The sequence below is a fragment of the Macrosteles quadrilineatus genome, unplaced genomic scaffold (genome assembly GCF_028750875.1).
Source record: "Macrosteles quadrilineatus isolate MER2022 unplaced genomic scaffold, UCM_ALF_1.0 Scaffold_1__1_contigs__length_201487025, whole genome shotgun sequence".
Classification (NCBI taxonomy): Eukaryota; Metazoa; Arthropoda; class Insecta; order Hemiptera; family Cicadellidae; genus Macrosteles; species Macrosteles quadrilineatus.
Genome location: NW_026542594.1, coordinates 156719369 through 156745641, shown reverse-complemented (window position 1 = coordinate 156745641; position 26273 = coordinate 156719369). Strand labels below are relative to the sequence as shown.

Sequence of the window (26273 nt, the reverse complement as noted above, 5' to 3'; positions counted from 1 at the left end):
TCATAAGTTTCTACTAGGAAATCAACCTTCACGGTAACTTTTTAGAAAAATTGCCTATGCTTGTACATGAAGGATAGTAATAAAAAAAATATAAGCTAAATGTAATGGCAAAATTGCTTTATCTGTGATTTTAGCGGAATTTTCCTTTCTGTAGTCCTGCACACTAAGGTCCCTACCAATCAATAATTATCTGGTTGTAAGGTCCCTCATAAGCCAGAGTTAAACCATTTTGTTTGAAAATGGTAAATTGAGAAATAGATCGATTCCAAGGAGTTCACAATACAGCCTAATTAGAAATGAGAATAGTTGTATCGTACCATATCAGTCAGGGTTAATACTTTTAAGACATAATTTATTTAATAAAAAAAATACTCAAATAATTTTGAATTCACCAACAATTTAGTATAATATAATCATATATTATAATTTTACGACCAGGGATTACCACGATAACGAAAAATTTCGTTACAGTACACATGTGCACGCTTTTAAAATAGTTTTTTTTTTATATCAGACGCGAATCTAAGTGTGCATTTATTTTTTAACCTCTTTAGAAATAGAATCGATAATATACAAAAATTCACAAAATATTGCTGTAAATGGGCTATTTTATTGAGAGCCGACACCGCTTCTTAAGTAAACGAGTCAACTAGAATACTTCCGCGTTGGTTTTTTTGTAAATATAATGCCATATAATATATCATAACGTCCCTATAGAATCTCCGCTTTTTATATAAAAAATATGAGCTTTCGTTGATTAAATTTTTTCAATTTGAAGGTATTTATTTAAAGACATTCAAGTCGACTTTCATAATGACATACTCATTATCGTAGACAAGATTTTTTATAATTTTCCGCCAAAACAATGTGCATTGTATTTTTTTGTAAAGTCTTGCAAAGAAATTAAGTGGTAAACAATGTTTAAACCAGTTAAAGATAAAATGAGATATTCGGGAGGGAAACTTGTTTTTGAACACTCAATAAGTAAATTCATTAGAGCAGCGTAGTAATTAAGCGGCCCAGCGCGGTGGAAATGTTTCTTCCTTTCAACATGAATATTGATTCCGACACTTAGTTTCCTGCCGCTCACTATGGAGATTTAACGAAGGCGGGAAAATATAAACCTACACCTCATTAAAAGCCATTTTTTAGGCTGGAAATTGTTTTGCCAAAGGGTCCTGCTTTGGACAAAAATCCCTCCCTTTGTCGTACTGAAACATACTGTAGGCAACGGATGTTTAGCCTTGGGTTTTGACTATTTTCATTTCCGTGTTGGAATATCGTAAAATATAAACACTTAGACAGTTGCTGCACCTGCATTTTAGTTTTTATAAATTATACAACATTTATATTCGAAACAGTAATACCTTTTTACATACCCATATAATATTCACCATCTCGACGCATCATTTTTTTCATACTTCATGAAACATAGTGTAAGTGATGCATATGTGGAGAAATGAAGGTTACAATATAATTGAAAGGGGTTTTCCTATTGCTGAATTGCATTTTTAAAGTGAAAACAGTTAAATAACGTGGGAAGAACATTTCGTTCATGACTTAATAATGAAAAAATTATTTAATGAAAAAATAATCTGTTTAAAAGTGGTTTTTGATGAGATGAAAAAGCTTCTTGTTTATTTTTTATACGTAACATTGTTATCTGCTAGTAAACTAAGTATTTTAACTATTTTATCGTTAGCAATGCCAAATATGCTCAACCTTTACGTCCCCCAAACTACTCCAGTTATCAGTCAGACTACAAATTGAACTAGTTAGCGAAAAACTCCTCATCTGCTTCAATCACGGTCACTCAGCATAGGTTTATATATTTGTAGCTGTTGAAACCAGGTTGTATTCATACCATACCATAACTAATTATATACCTGGGTGCAACGGTTGCAACCAAATTGTTTTGCTCTGACTAGTCTGACTTTATTTTTAAAGGAAGGGTATAAAAAGATAAGAACGGCATATTCTTTTTGCATTGAACCAACTGCAGTTTATGTATTGTATGGGGACAAGGTCTCTTCGATAAAGTCGGAATCACTTCTATTCGATTATACTGCAGGAGTAGGAAGTAGATGGATCGAATCATGGAAACGCACTGTGGTTTGGCGATAACTAATAATTTTTTATCCGAAAATCATAAACAATTATCTGATGCGGTTGCTAAAACAATACTTGCTGTTGATAGTTAATACTTAACAATCAACTATTAAACAGTAAAATAAAACTGAAAAGAGATCACCAAAGACTACGAACTGTTGAAAGACCAAAATAAATTTGTATTGAGAATTCAGTCTCCTCCTTCAGGACAATTATTTCTTAAACAATGCTCGCTTCTGAATAATTCAAGAGTTCCCTGATGATACCTTAAAATATCACAATGATTTCCCTCGTAGTCGTGTCGGTTGCTTGCTTTATCACAGGAATACAGACTTTATTCAATGTTATAAGAAATTGTTTTCAACCTGGAGTTCAAAATCTGACAGAACATACTGTATGTTTACAAATCAGTCCTCATGAGTCTTAATGTACAAAAAATCATTGTTGTCTCATTTGTTATCTAAAATGTCATTGTAAAATCTTAAAGTTTTTTTGATTTTTATTTATTGTAATTAGTTATCTTTCGAAAACTAAAACTACAAAAGGAGTTTGTGTAATTCGCCTTCCGTCCCTAGGATTGGTAGTACCCAAGCTTTGACAATCCACTTAAATCTCAAGAAAATTGCATACAAATGCAATGGGAATTTTATGTGAAGATTTATTGTTTTACGTTTAATTGTTTACGATAGTAAACATGTTTCGGGATTTTCCACACTGTATGATTCGCACCTGACATAAAATATACATCATATAACTATTTATATAATTTAAGGGGCTTATATTATGTTCCTCCGTTTTTATTTGGTGTAAACCTAGATTATGAAAGGTCATTAATAAAGTCGTCTTTACAATATCGTGATGATTTTTATAAGTAAAAAGATTGATTATCAGAAAATCTTTGTTTATATGTATGTTTATGTTGGTAAAAGGTTCTCTTTTTATAATGCATCCAACCACGGGTAGTGGATTAAAAAGAGTTCTAGAACATGTATAGTACATTACATCCTACAAACATTTACTTAGAAAAATAAAAACTTTTTGGTAACCAAACCACTATGAAATGTATAAAAAATTCTAAACACTGGTTTATAATGATTTATATTTTGTCAAATCATTACTATACGTTATAGTAGCAAATTCAAAGGTAAAATGGCTTATGTACGTATATAATCTAGGTATATCCTGAAACGGATGCTTCCAGCACGTTCTTCAAATCAATAAAAATTGAATTTATTATAAACCACTCCAACCTGACAAAAAGAGATATTAGAGTAAAAATACAAGTTTATAGAAGGTCGAAGAACGTTTTCTCTAAACTTAAACCAGCTTTGAAGAGTTGTTGACAAAAGGACTAAAGAATGAAATTTTCATACTGTATTTCGATAAGAACGTAATAAAGTCGTAAATTAAGTTCCTCTTGTAACTTTCAGAGGTCTAATAAAGAAGTTTGTTTCTTGATTCTATTCTGGACTGAAGTTATGTTCTTTTCTTTGAGCCATACTAAGTGATTTTTAAGTTATGAAAGAAGGGAACGGTTAATACAAACTGTGTTTGACTGCGATGTTTATTTAACACCACTTCTTAAATACACTGTACAATTGTAGAATAGGAAGATGGTGAATCTAGTCTTTACGTTTATAAAGTTAGACGAAAAGGACTCAAATATAAGTAGGCCTATATCACAGCTATACTGCATTAACACGAAAAGTTATATCTTTAAACGATTACACTGCATTTTTAAAAATAAGTAGATTAGTCTATAGACTTATCAAATTTTCGTTTTATGTTGTAAATGTTTATGAGAGTTTTTTAGTTCAGTTAAAGTTAGATGGTGAAGCTTTCCAACAGTATTTGTAACATGGGTAGAACCAGATAAACATGTGTTTAAACACATGCACAGAAACCAATTAAATGATGTCATACCTGTAGTTACTCTAATTGGCCAATTATCTCATCGGTTTGTAGGCACTCGTTGAACTGTTTAACGGTTTTTTACGAGGTAAAAAATATCAACGTTAAAAAAATAAAATGTTTACAACAAGTTTTATGAACATCATTGTAATAGTTTTAGTCAAGACGGTGTTTTTTTTTATCAATGGTGGTGTCGATACGACTTTCTCGTTTGTAACGTTTTACTTCAATGTAAAATTTAATTCAGTAATAGATTGTAGGACTGTATAGTTTAAAAACAATAGAAATCGGTACAGTATCGTGCACTTGGCTATTTTATTTTTGAAATAGTTTTTTGCATAAAACATGTATCTTGTGTCATTTAGGGATTAGAAATTATATTTTACATCTTGTTAAGTGGGGAATGTTCTTCATTAGTACTCTTTTGCGAATGTATAGACATCGGACAATGCCACATTTTATAGACCTTAATCTAATGTTTTCAGTCTAAAAACTTCATTATTGAATAATTTGATTTCAAATCAATTACCATTATTTAAATGTTAAATTAATGTTTGTGGAAAGATGTAAATTTGCATACAATATTTTGTCGTTTGCCTCCGCGCCGCCGCCATCTTGACGCCTGATATTACTGTTAATGCAGTCATTATCAGACAATGGATCGTCGTGTTTTATCATATCAATAACCGTTGCAATCACCTTCGCGTGCTCAAAGACTAGGTCTGGAGACGGTAAACAATGCAGGTGGTTTTACTAGCGACGATGTTAAAGATATTGTAGCCTACATTCGCTTCTAGATCGTGCTGCGGTTGTGGGTCTGTATATGGGTTGACTGTATATCTGTGCCACTCTCACTGCCCAATAACTCATCAACAATCCAATCACACTATAGTGCCGCCTTTGTATACAGATTGACTATCGAGTCAACAATTCTTGGAAAACTTAAGGCCACGACAAACAAAGACAGTTAATTTGGTGATTAACAGTTCGTTGAGTTTTGAATCCTTCAGTGTACCACAAGAGCTTCCCTTCAAAGCCCATTACGGTCAGCATTTAGGAATTACATTTTAACTAATTATTCCCATCATTTACATACAATTGGACCCATTAGCGTGATTGAGTGTTTCAATTGTTTTGTAATTACCATTCATTACAAAACACATTTTCAACTACTTTAATACCTTCTCGTATGCTTTGGCGTTAGTAATCGCACTCCGTTTAGATAATGTCAGAGGACCAGACGATAGGTTATGGCTATTTTACCTTCATTTGCTTTTACGCGCTCTATATCAATGGTCTTTCAAGCTAACTAGGGGCGATATAAAATGCACGAGACGGAGTAAAAACCGGGGACGTATTGTTCTTGGAGACAATGCTTCAGTATAGACAGACGTATGCACACGCACAGTGCTCAGTGCACATGAATGAGAGGTAGACTGTAGACGATCATACGCTCGTGTAGTGTTCAATGTGTTCTACACGTCATGTCTAAACTAAACAACCATAGCTATCTTGACTATTGATTGGTTAAAGCGATTGATATTTCAAACCGCAGCAAAGTTAAACGCTATATTAAAAAACCAAGTCTCAAACTTATGCGCACTAACAGAAAGTTGAAAAAAGGAATTTCGAAGAAGATTCTGTGGAAATCCAATTATAGAAAATAGCATTCACTGTATGGAATTGCGTGTTTCGTACATATAATTTGAGTACTTAGACGCAATAAAATTGTATTAAAATTAAGTTATCCAAAGATTAACTATATGTTGAGGATTTAATATAGGCCTAGTAATAAATCCTCCATTGGTCTTTATAGCCTAATAAAATATATTTTTAATATAGCTGATTATTTAATTTTATATCATCTGCTTTGTTATGTTTTGTTCTTTTATGTTCACAGAAATGAAGTGTTACTGTTTTATATTTTAATATGGTTTCAATTATTAATAAAGTTTATGTATTTTATTTCCTCGTTTCATCACTTTGGAACAAAAAACAAAACACAATCCAATGTTTGTGTTGAACAAAAGCAGGAACCAATTCAGCAGCAGTTTATTACACCTAATTAACATAAATGCGAGATTGTTTTGTTGTAGGTTTCGGGTTTACACTGAATAGCTGAATAAACGAAGAATATTAAAATGTTAAATTTATTAAATTTTCGTTCATTTTCAAGAACAATATAATTAATGTTCACCTATGTGTTAGATTGAGTTCGTGATTGTGGGTTAAGACCTATTTGAATCCTCAAGGTCTTCACTTGGGCGGGAAACGGACAACCGTTCCCAGGGTTAAAATTGACCTGCGAATTTCTGGCCTGTTTTGCAGGGATGGACAACCTTTCCCATCATTTATGAGGGGTCGGGGTGGGACAGGTTGGCCGCCCCTGCTGCCAGGATTATCATGGAGTTTATGGCGATAGGTGACAGGGAATGCAATGGATTATATTTCTAGCATTTGAACTGCGATGCACGAGAAGATAATATTACTTCCCTCAAGGAATTGTTAGCGTTTGCGGATTTTATTTGTGATATTTATTTATATGATTTGAAAAAGCAAAAAAAACTAACAAAAAATCAAAATCAATTATTATCTTAATATACTAGTAGAAACGTGAACTATTAATGACTTTAAACAGATATTTCGTTCCACAATAAAAATAATAATTAATAATAATAATAATAAAAATAATAATAATTTTGTAATTTTGAAAACGTTTGACTGCACTAATGACGTTTAAAACTTTAAATTAACATAAAAATAATACAAAGCTTGTATAAAAGGGAAATGAGACAATTTATTTTTCTTTGAATACATTTTATATCAGACGTATTATTCATATCATCTTCTTTTATACGTTAGACCTAATACAAGCTTTGGACGTCTTAAAACTTTTGAAATTGTATCATGGAAAGTTAAGTATTCTAAATGTACTTTAACTTTTAAACCTACAAAAATGTAACACCATCTGAACATACAACTAGACATTCCACCCTAAATTTTTCGCCAGACGAAAAATTCCCAAAAACGCCAATCGTTTAACTAAATCAAACTGAGAGGAAGACTGAAGACATATTGTAAGTTATAGCATCTTTTTTTATCACATGAAATATATCACTTCCAATCATAGCACAGTCTGTGAGTGGCTTATTCAATAATGTTCCATATTATAAAAAAGCTACATTTGGTGCATATTTATAACAATTCTACTTCATTACCAACATACTTGTTATTCTGTAAAATATATATTCACGTTTCCTTTATACTCTATTTTTTTTTTCATTTTAGAAACACTAGTCTGAATAGTAAGTAAACATAACATCGTGATCTGTTAAAATACCCATGAAATCGTCATACTTATCAATTTTATCAACGCTAATGGAATCAACGTCTGTTAGTTGTGTCCAATGACATTAAAGTGGCAAAGAAATACCCTCACCGCAGCATACCTGCAGACTAAGCGAATTTCCATGTGCCTCTTAGGATTTGTAATTAAATCTTAAAACATTAGGATTTGTTTGCTGATACAAGGAGGGTAACAAAGTTTTTTTAAATATTAATAGCTTAGTAAAATAAACTGCCAAGTTTGATCAAAATATATCTATAAACAAGCAAACTACATCATTTTACAATATTCTCAATAAAAATAAGATAGTAATTAAAAAAAATTAATTGTTTTATTTTCTCCGTAAAACACGTTTAATACTAAATTATAGATTTTTTTTTAGCAATTTAACATGGTTTAGAAAGAGGCTCATTTTGAGTTTTTAGGGTCAAAAATAAGAAAAACCTATATTTACCCCACAAACCCCGGTTCCCATGGTTCGATCATGCTGGTTCGCGAGCTCATTTCAACTCAAATTTCATCAAAATAGGGAAAAAATTACTCAAGTTATCGCGTTTACGAGCAGGCATAAATAGTTTTGAACGGACGGGTTTTTGGCCTCTGGGGACATCAAATTAAAAAAGTAAATCGGTCCCGGGTAGGCCTTACCATGAGACCTACGGTAATAGCTACTTCCCTATAGAGAAATTCGCTAATACTGCTAGTCACTAAAGTTTAACCTGCTATTGTAATGGCAAAGATGAGTGCGGAGAATTTGTTTCTTTAGGCTTTTTTTAGCAAATAAACCCTTAAATAATAAACATTAAAATTTAAAAAATATTTTAACACTTTCTCGTTTGATTGACGAGTATTTTCTTTACTTTCACATCATGTGTGTTTGAATGTGTTTGAAAATACAACCAAAGAGGAAATTAAAAAACCTATATTTACTAATTTAATATAATTTACCAAGTTTTTCACAATGACTAAAAAAGAAGAGCAAAGAGCAGGCTGACAATTTTCTAGTCCTTGCAACATAATATTGTGTTCTCCGTGTTTGATCCCGGAAACGTAAAGATATTCCTTAAAAGTGTTGTTACTTGCATTCGAAGCTTATGTTGCAGCTTAAAAATATCAATATTTTATGTATGCTTCAGTTAAGTACTGGTATCTTATGATTACCTATTTTTCAACCCCTGTCCCAGGTTCTACTAGTCTAGGGTCAGCCATTAATTTTGGCTAGGGCGGCCAACCTGTCCCAGCACTAATCCTCATGCACCCTGGGACAGGTTGGCCGCCCCCGCAGAAATATTTTACGACCGACCCTTGGCGAGGAGACCCTGGGAAAGGTTGTCCTACAATCCACTTGGGCAACTACCTAGGCAAATAATGGTGTTTATTACTTGCATAGCAAACAAAAGTATTCATAATTAATTATAGTACAACAAAGTTGGTGTATGAGTTTAGGAGGTTGAACATGCACTGATCACAACTCGTGGCTGGGCCGCCGGACCCCAGCTGAGATCTTGGCAAGACTGCAGGATGCAGGAAGCAGTCTGGGTCGGCACCTGGCACCTGGATATCACCTGACGCGTGCCGCCGGAACAGCTGTTCTTTGGCGGGAAATACTTCCTTCGTCAGCTGGCTCCGTTGTTGTACCTCAACCGGTGTTCTTGAACCCAAACCTTGCTGCTCGGTGAATACTCCACAGTTCTGAACAGCGACCACAGAATTAAAAGTTCTGAAAGATTGATGCCTGCCAGTTAATCATATTGTTGTGCATTGCTGTACTAACTAGATCCTTACAATTATTTACCTTAAAGCTGCATTGTGCTGAAGTTTTGGTCGGGAAATGGCCCTGTTTGGTCTCTCTAATGTGTTTCAAATCTTCTAACGTTTTTTGTACCCAGGAGATGCAAGTTCTGTAATAATCAAGCCCGATGTTGCAATAGAAAGAATGTTACTTTATACAAAGCAATCATTATTCGTTATTTTGTTTAAATTAGCCAATATTTATTATTGAATAAATGTTATTATAATTAGCATTTTTGATATTTAGCTTATGAAGGCTCCCCCTAATGATGCCGTTTTTCTACTTATTACATTTTAAAGGTACAAACAGGTTTTTAAATTTAAAACAAATTAGCGTACCTATTAACTAACTTACAGGAGTCCTTCTTAGAAATACATAAAAAAACATACAAGTAACCCTAGGAAAAATCTTTGGTTACACAGTAAATAATAAAAAATTGTTATTAAAAGCTAAACTAAGAATTATACATCAAACGGCACGAGAGCAAATATCCGCATTCTATACAGTGCAAACAATTAAAGTAGAAAAACAGGCGTTCTTTATTAAGTTGGAACAAACAACTTCGGCGGAAGTACAAAGATTGTGAAGCTTGATGTAATAATAATTTTCATTAAATTAGATAAGATTCCTCCCATGTTAAATTCTTACTGACTAACGGGGATGAATTTAGTAAATACATCAAGTTACACATAGGCCTACATCAATTACCATAATTTGTATAATAGTAATAGAAAGCACTTTTAAGCCTATATGCTGGATGAGCCTTTTAGCATTTTGCACAATCAAATGTATTCTTCTACTCTATTCTTATATTGGTATGCAGGATATGGTGTTATATTCGTTCGGATTTATGTTTTGGAAGGTATGTATCGCCTCTAAAAAGGTACATCGATAGTGAAAGTGAGATAAACGACAGTACAAGGCTGACTACGCAGCTTGATCAAATGTGTGACCCTAAAGGGCTAAGTTTGGAAAGTTTGAGGATGCCTACATGGGTATATCATATTAACATGAGCACATTATGACGGTGGTGTTGCAAGTCTGTGACAGTGCGTGGGCAGTGTCGTGTGCCGGGACATTACTATGCTACTCACATACATGGGCCATGCATGACTGTATCTGTACGCAACACTCGCCTTCAGTCACTTCCTTCTACTAGCCACTAACCACTAGCCACTAGCCCTCCTGTCCTCATAACACAACAAACTTTACATAAGACGGAACTCATCGCCCTCTCTGTGACACTAACAGAACAATTTTGGCGCTAAGTTTTTACATTTGTATTACATTTTTAATTAATAAATTGGAGTAGTATACACAACTGCAGTCCCAGCCATCAGAAGGCTTTCTTAAGGTGTCAAAGGAAGTCAAACATTTTTATTCACACGAATTTGTCACATTGAAACTACGAGAACACAGTACGGACACGAACACGAACAAATTCGTGTGAATAAAAATGTTTGACTTCCTTTGACATCTGAAGAAAGCCTCCTGAGGGCTGAAACTGCAGTAGTGTACTCCAAGGATCACCTGTCAGTTAAATTTAAACCATTTATTAACTAACCGAAGTGATTCGGAGGCTAACATCATGACATTTTTAATGTTACAGTTTAAATCATTTTGTCAATTTCTTTTATTACCTACATCTCAAATGAAATTAAAGTACTCTCTCTCAAAACCAACACATGCTACTCATTGCACACAGACCACGGTTTCTTTTCGTTTAATTCGTTAGTAAACCATTTTTAATGATACTAATTAAAAACCATTATAAAGACAACCCTGTAACAAAGATACAAAGGTACACTTTTTTAGATTTTACAACTGATACACTTACTTAAAACTTGACTCGTGTAGAGGCCTCGGAACGTACAAAGTTTGCGCAGAACGGCAATCCACTAAATTGCGGCTCTTCTATAATTCACGCAGGACACGAAGCACCGTCAAAAACATATAAACCGTTCCTTCTCCTGCAGGTCTCGGTTTATGCGACTTTGCAGCGTCTTGCTACTTTTATACATCAACTTGTTTACATATACACGATATTTCAGGCCAAATGCTTTTATGACACCTCAAACTTTCAAGAAGTTTTATAATGCATGGTTCGAGAAACAGACACATTTAGCGTTTGTCTTCTGGGACGGATAGAATTTTCTGTCTTACTCTGACTTTCCTAATTGTTTGCAAATTTAATTTTTTAATATATTTATTTAAAGGCTATTGGCTTAGTTTTTCGCTGGGTATGATAACAATGTTTAAACTGCAACTCACATAGATTTCCATTGTGTCGATTTTAATGCTGGCTACAATTTCAACAGGGATTTTTTTTACAATATGAATAGTATTATTTCTTCTATCTTTTCCTAAGCATTTTGAAGATACTAGCTATCAGGGATCAATATTTTTATTTAATTCTTTAGTTTCCTGTAAGAAAGGACCATGGTTTCCTGAATTCGTCTTAATTAAGTATTTTCATGCCAACTCAATATTTTTTCTGAAGATTTGATTGAACGATTACTGAAAGAGATTAAACAAAATGGAAATGGTTACTGCATGAGAAAATTAATAACTTCAAACTTAATAAAATATGTTAAAAATTATTTATTACGTTTTTAATTGGTATAAAATTACTGAACGATCAAATTTGGAACTTATCATAAATTAACAGGGTTAAAAAAATCATTTTTAATCAGCTGTCATGTCACTTAAAAATATTAACGACATTAATAATTTATTGTAATTTTCTTCTTATCGCTGACAATTAATGTACACACACTGACTTATTGAAACAACTTAGTGATCTTGTTTGACCAACTCGTTTGACATGCATATTTTAATCAATGTGGTTTTTAGATGTACGAAGCAAACACAATTAAAACTAAGGGAGGCAAGAACTTAATTGGCCTCCATGAGCTGGCAAAGTTCCGACAGATTGTTGGAAACGATGGGACAGACTTGCTCTGGCATTGGTACTTCACAGAAGAGGTACCTTGTTAGTCCCTCTCACCTTAGCAAAGTTCCGATAAATCTTGTGATTCGTAACGTTGGGACAGAGACATGCACTTGCATTAGTCCTCCAGAGAAGAGGAACCATTTCTAAAGCCCTTAGAAATGGTAGCATTCCAATGTATCCTATGAATTAAAACTTCGAGGCAAAGTCTTCTAGCTTTGCATTGTTCCTCCACAGAAAAGGTTACTTGTTAGACCGTCTGACATGGCAGTATTTTTATGAATATCATGGTTCATAAAGATGGGGGTTTATGCCTTAGTTTGTTCTTGCCTTGGTCCTCGAGACAAAGTTTCGTTTTCAGGCAGTAATCATTCTCGTCCCCCAATCCATAAGTTTGTATTTACTTGTAGAAGCTCATATGAATATCACGTATAATGATGACTGGTTAAGCCAATGGTAAGATGACAAAACACTCGTTTTAATGACAGAGCCAGCGACAAGCTTATCATATTTTCTCAATTCCATTTTCAAAACTCTATACAACACAAAAGTGTAACATTATCTTCACTGAGCATAGAGAGTGGGAGGGAGATAGTCACGACTTGTGGCTACAGCAGCGGTGACTGTGACAGTGGCGGTGACGGGAGAGGTAGAGGTAGAGAGGGTCAGCGAACGCTCATTGTCCAGTTTCGGCCAGTGAACCATCAGCCATGGTCCTCTGTGCTGCCGCGTGCTGATAGTAGAGATAACACACACGTGCTTACCACAGATACCTTCGTGATATGTCAGACACTCGTCCGACGTCAACAGATGCATTGGCGACTTTGTCACTGCTCTCTGAAGAGGTCGTGATTCCATAGGTTTAACCAGTAGACTCCTCATCCCATTGTAAATCTTGAAGTTTGTTTTTTGCGTCTAGTTCATGTACGTCCACACTGATCGCTAGTGTAGGCAAAATTTTCTTTGTATTATTTTAGGGTTATTTTCTTGATTTGTGCTTATATTTGGCTATATAAAGGAGACGAGTTATTGTTTATGATTAGGTCGTTTTATTTGGTTAAACTAAGTTTTAAATGAGTGAAATAACAGGAAACAAATTGAAAAAACACGACCTCTACAGTTGGACGTACAGAACTAACAATAAAATTTGCTTCAGCTGTTCCATAAGGATGACAAATCATCTATGGTTTAAATCTTTTGATAACCATCCCTCCTATATACAAGGTGTTCAGTGACATCCAAAAATTGATGAAATTTCAACTCTTTAATAATGGGTGAAATTCTACTAATTTATTTTGTCTTGTTTTTTTATATCTAATTTCACACTTAAGGACAACTAGTTACTATTTTCTTCTATCCTTCAATATAAATGCTGTTATCACAGATTCAGAGACTTCTGTGAAATTGTTCACCTACAAATACATTCGCTTGTTTACAGCAATACATTGTGTGGGTGTAAGTGTAATTTTAATCCTGCGGAATATTTTGCAATTGGCAATTTCCTTACTAACTGTATTATATACAATTTACCTAATTTAGTTGATTCATTATGTACTTTTTCCAAATGATATCATGTTTTTATAGTCAATTAATTGTTTTAAATATAGTAAAGAAAAAGGTTGGTCATTCTAATGACCAGACATTTGACAAAAGATGAAAAAAATTAATATATTGCATTTTATTTCAAACGAGCAATGTTATTTCGTTTTGTTTTAGTTCTGTTTTCGTTCAGTCCCGTCGAATGACACGATTTCCCCCATTTAGACTTCAAAGACAGATATAAACATTAGTAAACGTTTTTATCGTCGTTTGCGAAGTAATTTATTTTACTGAACCCTAAAGCACTTTCATTTACAACCCTCTGTTTAAATTTTGTAAAAGCTGACATAAGGACTCAAAAGTGTTTTTTTTTTTTGTTATTTATGGCCAAATTTGTAATGACTGTCCGTTGTTTTAACCACTTCATAACCAAATATTGTTCTTACCAAAATAGGTCTCACCTATTTAACCATACATGCAGATGTATTGGTGTATATATATTTGTCTGGCTGCAATTGTATTTTATCTGTCATGACGTTCACAGTATCATAGACAATAAATAACAATATCTAGGTGCAAGTGTTGGTGCCAGGCGCCGCTCCGTACCGCTCTACACCGGGGTAGCAACCTCGTACCACCCTGTACAGTGCACACCGCTCAGATCTAGGCTCATGTCATGTAGCACTTCGCATGTATTGCTGATCAAATTTTACTAAAATTCACTTAAAATGAAATTTTTCTGAGTTAATTTTCCGCTATTCAAAATTGACTAATTATATTCACGTTAAAAAGTCTTATCATTTATATACCCCTTTTCACAATTCTTAGCATTGCTTCATGTTGTCGATTAATATCATCCCATACCAATGCAGTGTGACTTTTGATATTTTTATTGAATTTACAATTAAATTGTTTGACATACCTTGATATTCTCATTGAAGCACTAATACACGACATTCTAGCTACAGATCAACGGTTCAAGTAATAATACCTAGGTTTGTAACGTTCACACCAAAGAGCCTAGCACTTTCACTTACGTAAAATGAACAGTTAAACAAATTAGAAAACAACTTTAGTACGGGGACCAGCAAGTGACTTTAGTCAGTACATATAAAAATAATTATGGTAATACTTGATATAAATACTTGATTTCAAAGTTCAGCTAAAAATAGTTTTATGAAGTATAACATTAAAGTATTCCTGTAAAGTACCTGTATTCGTAGTCACCAAATAATTATTAACAAGAATGAAGTTATTTTCTTGTTTCGATGACCTCCAACGAAAAATATATAAAATTACGAATTAAAACAGTTTGGGTTGTAAAGCAATCCTGTAACCAAGCAACAGTAGCTGATGAAGTGGTTTGGCGTTTGTTAACAACCAATCGTTCATTAGATCGTACAATGTATAGCTGACATCTCATGTAATGACTCTCGTGTTGCTAGGATCATTGAGCAACAGTCATTAATGACATGACGTGTTAATGATCAACCCATTGTTAGATTGTACAATGTATAACTGAAGTTTCGTGTAATGACTCTCGTGTTGCTAGGATCATTGAGTAACAGTCATTAATGACAAGGCCTTTTAATGATAAAAACGTCGTTAGATTGTACAATGTATAACTTAAGTTTCATGTAATTACTCTCGTGTTGCTAGTATCATTGAGTAACAGTCATAAATGACAAGGCGTTTTAATGATATAAACGTCGTTAGATTGTACAATAGATAACTGAAGTTTCATTTAATGACTCTCGTGTTACTAAAATAATTGATGAACTGTGATAGAAAAAAACTTATTAATGATCAAACCGTTGTTAGAATATACAATGTGACGTTTAATGCAATGTCATTCGTGTTGTTAGGATCATTGAACAAATTTAAATAACAACAACATGTGTCGGTAAGATAATAAAATAAAATAGAGTGTGTTTATTACACTTAACCATTCCCATAATTGTATTTTATGTAAGTTACAGTGTAGTTGATCATATGGTACGGTCATGCAATCTAGTGTCCGTAACCTGAACCGCTAGCAATGACACTTTTACATGTTTTACTTGCTTATTGTTACCTATTCCACATGTGTCTATATAAGATACATTTCAAAACATTTTTACATTTGAAAAACTAATTTCATAATATTATTGTTTAGGATGATTTATTTAATGTGTATTACGTAATAAAGAGAACTGATACTTAATATTACGATTTATTGCAAGTTTCCTTTTTAGTATTTTGCATATGCTAACATATCAGTGATGTGTTATTCATCATTGTCTGATTGTAAAGAGGAATGCGATTAAAAACCATCGCGTTTATATAATGTGGCCTTGGCAGAGCCTTGTGGGACATCGAACGTACAGCGATGGATGTTGTGTATGCGGCTACATACTGTACAGTACATGCAACATGGGGGTGTTGGGAGAATCATTACATGCAATGGTCAATAGTCTAATGCACTTCTTAATATGTAAAGAAACATAGCGTTTTGCATACAATGTGATGTCTGATTGTTATTACAATTTCGTTGAATTCCCCCTTGAATGTTTACGTAATAATTGCATTCTGTTTTAGTGATTTATTATTCTGACTTTTACCTCATACACTTACACTTGTATCTTTGTTTTAGGTATGTGGTGTTTCTGAAAAATCAGATTTGTATGGAGAAATATTCAATAAAGTAAGTAATAAAAATAATTTATAATTAGCGTAAAACAGTGAGACCAGTTTTGTTTAACAGACACATTAGAGACGGTTTGATTTAAATTACTACAATATTCAAAAGTTTGTTTCAACTTTAATTGCTTAGCGCCTCAAGATGTTGGCATTCATACTTTGCCGAGATTCGTGCCAAACTTATGACCGAACTTTTGACGCTGTTGTATTTCGTTTATTACAACAGTTTCGCTGAAAATGGAATGTTTTAAGTTAGATTGGAAAAAAACCCTTCGTTGTCAACACAAGTAATTTTATTTAAGTTGAGTTTAAAGAAACTATGTTTTTAGGGTGTTTTAAAAATCAACCAATAATAATTTTGAAGATTTTTTTTTAACTTTTAGTGATTGTAACAAAACTTTAACATAGATAGAATGATAATTTAGATTAAAATCCAAATTGAAACTTAAAACTACATCTTTTCAAAATAACTACCTCAATGTTAAATCACACAGTATTAGAGGCAAGCATTGGTGAATGTACATGAAGAGTTTCTGTTGTCAGTGAAATATTTGTTGGCTTGAATGATCTCAGGTGTATCCAGAAATGCATCGATCGTTGCAATTCTTTCCAAAGTGAACGTTGGCATATTTCTACCCTATGTTTTTAACATATTTCCTGGCTACTTTGTATTTATTTATTGGTTTTTATGAGGTATTAACAAATAAAATTGTGTCATTTTATAACCCACCCTTCATATATATATCAGGTGCATTTTTTAGTATTTTCTGAGGCATGTGATATTTTAGTGTTATTTTACTAAATATTGCGTCTTGTTATTTTACAAGAAGTCCTCCGCATTGAAATATTTATCAAAAAATTAAATCCAAGTCTAATAAAAATGCATTTTTATCATATAACAAGCCAAAAGCAACACTAAACCAGTGTTAACAATCGGGGTTAACATTATTCAATTTTGTAAGATCATAAATAAATCAAACAATTTGGTTATTTTATCTACATGTGTGAATATAATCAAACTTAATGATGTTTTAGTGTAGTTTGTAATGTGTTTTTTTCACCATACAGTGTTACTGGTCACAATACAATCCACACATACTTGGAAATTACCCGTAGATATTACGGAACGGTGTAGATACCACTGCAATAACCTGTCAATTAACTACTGAAGCAATTTTACCAGCAGCAAATGCTTTAGTGGAACGTTGTTATTGCTCCATGGTTCTAACTACGCCAACGCTCTTGATGAATTATTGTTTCTGGTTAAGAGTAAAACAACAAAACTGATAGTCAATGCAGCAGCCTCTAGGCTGTAGAGTTGTAGCATATGAGTGCCAATTACGCACCAATTAGGGTAAAATTAATGATTTTGGAAGGACCAAATTATACCATTAAACCCGGCCTATCATGATCAGTAAAATTGGTATTCTACATGGAAACTATCCGAGTTTTGTTGTTCGATCGTACTAATCTACACATTGAATCAGCTTTTCAATTTAACTTTTGATAATATTTTTTTTCTAACAACCTCCGTAAAAACTGTCCTAATTAGATGGGTACATCGATCTCTAAATATAGAGATCGATGGATACGTATTAAATAAATCGGTAGAGAGGAGGCTGATTAAAATAACAGTATATTGATACTGTATAACAGTGATATCTATTGTCCATTACCGATATTATGGTTATCATGGGCTTATGGGTGCAAAGTACTTCATCCCTTTTCATCTCCCCCGAAATTACCTCATTGTTATCATTATAGCATGTTAATATTTTTGTAAAGATTTAAAGTATAAATTAAATTTTAAATATATATTATAATAGTTTAAATTTTGTATCGGCTTTTAAAAAAGCTATATGCATTTTTTATTATAAATACTCACAACAATTTATTGACAAACGTGGTTATTGAAGTCAAAATGATTGGCCTGTATAATGCAGTATTTTGCTAGTTAGCTTTATATTTAGTTTGTTAAAGGCTTTTTTTTTTTAAAGTGATGTCATACCAATGAATTTATATATTTTTTCCTACACCATAACATGTAAATTTATAGAGCGAATCTTAAAAAATTACAATTATAGCATATTACATTATCGATGTGCCAATAACATTTTGGCAAGATATGAACCTATGAATAGTAGACCATGAGCAAAATAAAGCATGAGATGGTGATAAATATGAGAAACGTCTTGAATAACACAACAGTCGCCCTAACTGGTGCTGTCATTTCTCATATTTACGCCTTCTTTGGCCTTTAGTACATTTATTGAGTGACATTCTACTGAACTCACGCTCAAAAGTACTCATCCAAATGTTTATCTAAATAACTATCTCATTTTTAATATGTTGGTAAAAAACAAACATTTTTTACACATAATTAATTGTTTCTATTGAAACATTTTTATTAGAGAGATTGCAGTGTTATTCATTAGTTATTTCGCATAAAAATAATATTAAATTTTCATATTTCAGATAATTGTGGTGTTCTCTGTTATCAAGTAATTAGTCTTAAGTGCATTCAGAATTTATTAGAATTTTCAAGCTTCTGCAATAACATGACAATCGTAGATATTTCACCACGAAATAATATCCAGAAAATAAGAATCGCCAGAAAGGTCGATATTTCAAAAATTTTACAGTTTCCATCTGGTATATTTACAGTATATTTTAACCATGTTTAGTGGAATTGATCATCATTGCCATCGTAAATGGGAATCGTAAGTTAAAAAGATACGTGGTTTAAAAGTAATAGTCAATAAACATGAATATGCTTAGTCCTGAGAATAGACTGGCTATTTTCGTCATAAGAGTGTACAGAAAGGTGACTAATATGTCGAACGCCACCAAGTTTATTATGAAGGAGCTAGAACGAAAAGATGACGGAATTAGAATGTCTATAAAGTCAAGGCTCTGTGTAAATAATACATCTTTAACAGCCAACTTAAAAATCACATGTTAAGCACTGTAATAAATAAAAAAAAGAAGTAAATAAAAAAAACACATAATTGATTACCGCTCTTAGAAATGCGAGTTTTGTGTCAATTTAATCAATTCTTGGACAGATAACAGATTGCAAGAGAATGTAAGTGGTCGTATGTAATCAACAATTATTGCGAAACCCGTGCAATCCTACGATATCCTGGCATGCACATCGCACATGCGCAGTTGTGTGTGCCGGATATTACGTGTGTTGTGTGCAGTTGTGTGCCAGGAAGCATTGTTACCGATGAAGAGTTCAGTGATTGTACAATGCCGTAGATTCCGACATTGTTTTACTGCTAGCCCTATTTCAGATATTGAAATATAATCTGTGTATTAAAAAAAAAATTATACATATATTGTTTTTATGGTAGGCATGGCCCCCACATTTAATTGTGGGCCCTGTTACCAGGATCTGGCTCGGGCCCCCCTACCAACCGGGGGGTCGGGGGGTAAGGAATACCCCCAGCCTAGAGGGGGGGGGGGGGAAATTTTGAAAATGTCATGTATTTTAGTGAGTTTTTTAAGGCAATCTAGGTATTAAATTTGTTAGTGGTAAATTGCACTTTTGCAGCCTTTTTTAAGGAAGAAAAGAGTTCTTCAATGAGTTTTATAAGACTTAAAATTACAGTCATTCAGCAATTAAAACTATTATATCAATACACAAAAGCTCCATGCCTATTAATATTTTGTCTTTTTTTATTTCCCTGTAAAAGGGTTTGGCTATCTTAACTGCTATAATTGTACTTTGTAATATGGGGTAGGAAAAAAACTTACGTAAATCGAGTTTAACAGCTTACACCAATGAAATCATATTTTATTCAGTGACAATTTTCATCAAGAATTTTAACAATACTACATTTTTTTTTGGGAGTAGATGCCTGAGCTGCCGAACTTGCGCGAGTAGTCACGGAGAAAAACGAATGTGCACAAGTAATGCCGAGAATGACTGATGCTGTCGATGACGATGCTATCCAATCCATGATTTAGTACAGTATTATACCGAGCGAATTGGGAAGAAAACTTAGGTCAAAATTATTACAATCTTTCATATTTTTAAAACTCCAAAAGTAAAGAATTTTTAAGTTTGTGTCAAATAACCTAGGTTGCAATTATTAATTGAAATATTCCATACATAAAAGTGAAACCGGGACCAAATGTTGATAAAACGGGACAAATAAGCGTCCCGAGAGGATTTGTCGGACGGACCAGTCCCCATAAAACGGGACGTCTGGTCACCTTAGCTATGGTACATAGTACATGTCAATTTTTCAATGCTTTACAAATTTTATTTTAACTTGTAACTATAAGGATTCATTCTTGAAACTATCAGTTCAATTATAAAACCAAACTTTGTTTATTATGGGGGGAATGATGTAGAGGTGGCTACGCGCCTGGCGGGAAGAAGGGGTAGAGGGAGTTTGTGGAGCCGGCCACTAGGGGCCCGAGCTGGCTGTTCTGCTGTTGTATAGTACATACGCACCTACGCACCTATTGTATTTAAATATAAACTACCTTAGAATCTAGAATTAATACATTTTAAATTATTTAACTTTGTTTTTTGTAAAATATATATATTATTTTTTATCTTCAATTTATGATCTGCTGTAAAGTGATCTTCAACGGGGGAAAAAGAAAAAAAAGAAAAAAGAAAAAAAAATGGGTAGGCCCGGGCCCCCTGAGGGCCCGGGCCCTGTGACCAGAGTTGCGCCAGCCCCACCCTTGTGGGGGCCATGATGGTAGGTGGATGTAACTAATTTATCAAATGTATGGAACTATTCAACTTAGTGTATCCTTTGCGCGCTCTTTTGATTGTAGATATACAACAACATCCTTAAAGCTGTTGTAGCTGCGCCATCCAAACAAGTGTTACAAACTATTACACTATTATAATTAGTACACTAGTATATCGCTAATTTAGTTCTTATATAAATTACTAATAAAGATGTTTGTCTATACTCTATTGTGATACTATACGATAAATGGTTTATTCGTATGGAAAAACAAATAAACCCCTAAACACAGATTTAGATATTCCCTGAATATTTATAAATACAGTATAATTTACATCACACTATAAATACAAGATTTCAAATCCACATTGTACTAATCTAATACACTGCACAACTGTACCTAACCTCCCGTTTAGAAAACTCTTCGAATGAATTTTTTTCTCAAGATTATAGACATGCAAACATGAATTGTCCTTAGCTGTATGCTCACTAGGAGTTTATAGCAGGAAAAGCAGACGTAGTTCAAGTAATTGATTACTGGAAAACATCTCACTTATGGTTAAAACTAAGAACTTAATTTAGCTGTAATTGTTTATCATTAGCCATGAACTAGCTAGCTTATCCACTATTGTATAATACCAAAGAATATCCTTAAAATGGAAAGTTCTAAAATACGTACCTATCTTGCTAAAACCCATTAAAAACTTAATAGAATAGAAGGAACTAAAAGACGTGTGACAAAATAGTTGATTTCATCACCAGGGCCTAAAGTGACTCTTTTCGTTGAAAAGACACTTCTTGCCCGTGTGATGAACTACATTTTTCGTCAAAATTATTTGACAAACTATGTTACAAAACTGAAATAGTTTTCAATTAAAGATAACCTCTCAAAACTACTTCTAGATTGTTTTAATTTAACTTTGCTAATGGAAACAAACAGCTGTTTATCAAACTATTTAAGATAAGGCAACAATTAATTAACTACTATCGATTAAAAAATCAATACATACTTTCGATACATGCAATAACTGCTTACGATAGAAATTTACAACTGAGTTGACAAAAGCAGATTTTTACTCCTAAAAACAGTTTTTACTCACTAAAAATGCTACTTTAGGCCCGCTACGCATGCATTAAAAACGGCTGTTTTTGCCCTATGACGAAAAATATGATTCAAAAAACGAAATCATTACACAACTGAATACTTCACAGTGTAGTACATTTCACCCTATATGCGGATGCTATGTTGTAGTTTATTTGCATCAAGTGGTCAAGATATCCTCGTTGTCCCCACAGCGTACCACGAAGCCAGAACTGTAGAACTGAGCGTCATAAGCGGATTGTTACTGACAATATCTCAATTAGCGATGAAGATGGCGAGACAATTACTACTCTCCTTTGTCCAATCACCTCCTAATTATAGTCAGCTGTTACTGAGCTATCGCTAGCGTCCTCGTGTACCTTCGTATCGGGATTTAAGTAAAAAGTTATTCCGTGCAGATGAAACATGTGCTGCGAAACACAACATACAATAACATGTAATAGTACAACTTAACTTCCGCATTGGATATTCCCTTAAAAAGTTTAATGTAAATAAATTTACTGCTCAAATTGTACTTAAAATTGTAGGTATGTCACTTTGAGAAAATAAAGAAGAATAAATTCTGTTTAAGATAATGATGACAAACTTATGGGAGAAAGTATGTGTCAGAATGCTGATACCATTTATTTAATAAATAATTAGCGACAGCTGGTCCATATGGGAAGTGTACTTCAGTATCCAATAGTCAATAGTATGAGCTTAAAAAATGTTTAGGATTTTAAAGACTTCATTACTGTATGTGAATGCATTCATCCGCCCAATAACATAGTTCAGCAAAACTGCATCGAAGTGGACGATGACGACTTTAATACAGTTAACAGCTGTGTAGGCCTCACCCACACACACTTGGCTACAGTCACAGGTCAAATGTCTCATCCTCCAACTAGCCTTCATCACCACCGTGGACCGTCGTGGTCTTGAGACGCGTAAAATGTGTTTTACAAGAAATAAATATTCTTGGTAGATTCTGATGAAACTATCGCTCATAAAGCCATACTCGCCTAAAAACGGCCCCGTTTCACTCAGTGCATAACATAATGAAAGATATGACTGTAATAGTGAGTGTTATGAGAACAGAGAACAATAAGGATAGTTCTAAACCAATTTAAGCATGTTATAAAAGTCACAAGGGAGAAGATTAGACTTAACGCAGTACCTCGATCCGAGAATGCAGCATTCAACTTTATGGCAAGTTAGCTTTTATGACGTGTGTATGATAAACTAAGGGGGAAATTCCTTAGAAGCTGTTTCGATACGATTGATTATATGGAAGAAGTATCTCGAGTGAGTTGTTAAATTTTATAGCTCATGGTTCACTAAACCTGATTTGAAAAGGGGTCTTTGGGCGTTTTTTAATACTGTGTTGAATATACAAGTGTGGCTTTTAACGGTACTGATGAGTGATTATGTACCATACAGTGTATACATAACTCGAGAGGGAGTATAGAGCTTGAAGCAACAATCAATAACTACACATTCGATAAGTGGCCCAATGTACAACACCAATGCAAGCTCACACACAATAACACACGTAATAAACTATCACTTCATACAATTCTGCAAAGGAATCTGCATGTGCATTGGTGTTCAACCTACACATTAGAAGGTAAAAAGCAAAATAGAAAAATACGAAGGATTATTTAGTGTGGAACAGCACCACTGCAGACAGAGATTTACTGTAAAGCATTGCAGTGACAGTGTCACTAGTGTCAGTGCCTGGCCAACAATCAACAACGCGAGGTGTGTCGTGATGTCATCAATCATGGTGACGTCATCGCAGTAGTTGCTTGCTTGACATCACACAGAGAGAGAGGGATAGAGGAAGACCTAAGTACTGCATACAGCTGTTGAGTATAAAGGATAGCATTGATAGTCAGTTCATTCTCGATAATCAACTACGCAACTTAAAATGTATCTTAATATCACCAATTAACGCGACGTAATCACAGTAGATGATCAAGCAAATGTTTAAAACTAGTGTTGGGATTTCATCAATAATAGTGACGAAAATATACTGTAGTAGTTGCTTACTCGTAGAGTTAGCACTCCAGTTCTGCACACAGCTGTTGAGTATGAAGGATTGCATCGCCAATGTCAGGATCCAGCGATAAACACTAGGTGTGTTGTGTGTCATCAATCAAGGTGACGTCATCGCAGTAGTTGCTAACTCATCCGTAACTATGAGGCCCAGCCTATCCTGTACTGCAATAGTAGGGAGTTGGCGAGCACATCTTTGACAACATCCGTATCTGTGAATCGTGTGGCACTAGTTACACCCAAACATACTATAAACCTTAAATTATGTACAGGGTGTCCTACGGAGAAACTTTATAAACGTTTGATTTTATATTCATTGCACATTTAAAACCTAACTTTTCGATACTTAAAGTAGTGGCTTATCCGAAATTTTTCTGTTTTGATTCTTATAAAAATTACTTTAATGAGTTAGTATTTAATTTCTTTATTGGGCTCATTTGAAGCCTTAAACGCTTTGTCAAGTAGCTTTTGACCATTTTTAGTTACTTGATTAAGCCATCACCTGATCTGTCGACTGTGTTGTAATTATGACACTATTTTTTGAACAGCTGATTGATTGAAAAATATTGCATGACCCAAGAAAGAAATTAGCAAACCTTTTCAAGTGTAGGTTCAATACACCTAAAGGCTAGGAATGATTTTAGACGTTGAAAAAAGGTTAGTGTTTTGCGTGGGGTATTGCTTTTAGTGACGCTACATTAGCTGTTGGACAATTTTTTCTACCTGTTTCTAACTAAAGACTTTCCCACTTAGTTATTCTAGGATTACTATGTGTTTTAATTTATTGTTTGGTAGGTAACCTGTATTTAAGAGCACTTCATAATTGAACATTGTTGTATATCTGCATCATATACTACGTATGTCATGATGTTCAGTTTTAATATTGAGCTTAGGGCTTAATTGAAAAACTAAGCATCATTTTGAACCCTATGCATGACGCATAGGTGAAAACAATTGCGAATATTTGAAGTAAATGTCTAAAATCGAGTTGACGATACTGTATATACAGTATATCGTATTGCTGATGAGGTTAGTATACCAGTGGTGCAGCCCGCGCAACGTCCTCATTACACGGGTAATGCCTTCTTTACGCCGACAACTTCATCTGTTAAGCAGCTTACAACTAGTCTATTAGCTCTATTACGACCTGCTTGTTTATATTACCACTCGTAAACCCAACCATCTTATAGCACCAACTACATTAACTGTCATGCTTACTATTGATGAGTCCATCTCAATTTCCCCCAACACACAGCCACCTCCAAATAACGTAAGCAACGAGGTTGAACTGGGTATTATGGTTCTTTAAAATCAAGGTATCCTCCTCATATTACAATAAGATGGTGTGTCACGTAATATTTTTGTTAGAGGAATGGACCAATGGGGTGGATGTTAGTTTCTCATTTTTTTTTTGTTTAGGTTATCTAAGTGGTCCATTAGTAGTTAGTAACATTTAATGCCTTCCAAAAAGCTTTTGCTGAACAAACCAAGCAGCTTTCTTAAGATAAATTTTAAGTAAAAAGATTACTTATTTATTATATTATATTACTAGCAGAGTACCCGTCCTTCGTACGGGGTTGGCATATAAGTATCAAATGCTTATAGCAGTTATGAGTGAGGACATGGTTTAAGAAATTTCGGTTCTTTTTGAAGTTCGTTCGCTACGCTCACTCACCTTTAGGTTGGAGCTCGTTCGCTGCGCTCACTTTCCTTCAGGTTAGCTCGTTCGCTACGCTCACTTGCCTTTACTATTTCTAAATAGCTATTTATGGTTAATAAACATTATTTCATTTCTACAACGTAAATCTACGATCATAACCTTAATTTAATTGTGTGAGAAATTTACTACATGCTAAATACACTGTTATCTTTGTACGATAAAATCAATATTGGAATCGGTTCACGTGCTATCCAAATGTTATGTCATGTAAACTAAACACATTGACATGATAACTTAAGTATTTACACTGAGCTCAACCCTGTTTTCAAACATTAGGTCACAATTAAATAGATTATTAATTGTATAAAACTATGATGCAACAATTTCGGAAGTTTATTTTTTAAACTTTTCGCATTCTTAAAAGATCATTAAG

General features: G+C 33.7%; 1 protein-coding gene across 3 annotated transcripts in view; it reads left to right on the top strand.

Moving 5' to 3' along the window:
* The window catches only part of LOC128988159 (protein couch potato-like), a 262004-nt gene that overhangs the window by 3157 nt on the left and 232574 nt on the right, over positions 1–26273 (top strand). The window lies entirely within an intron of this gene.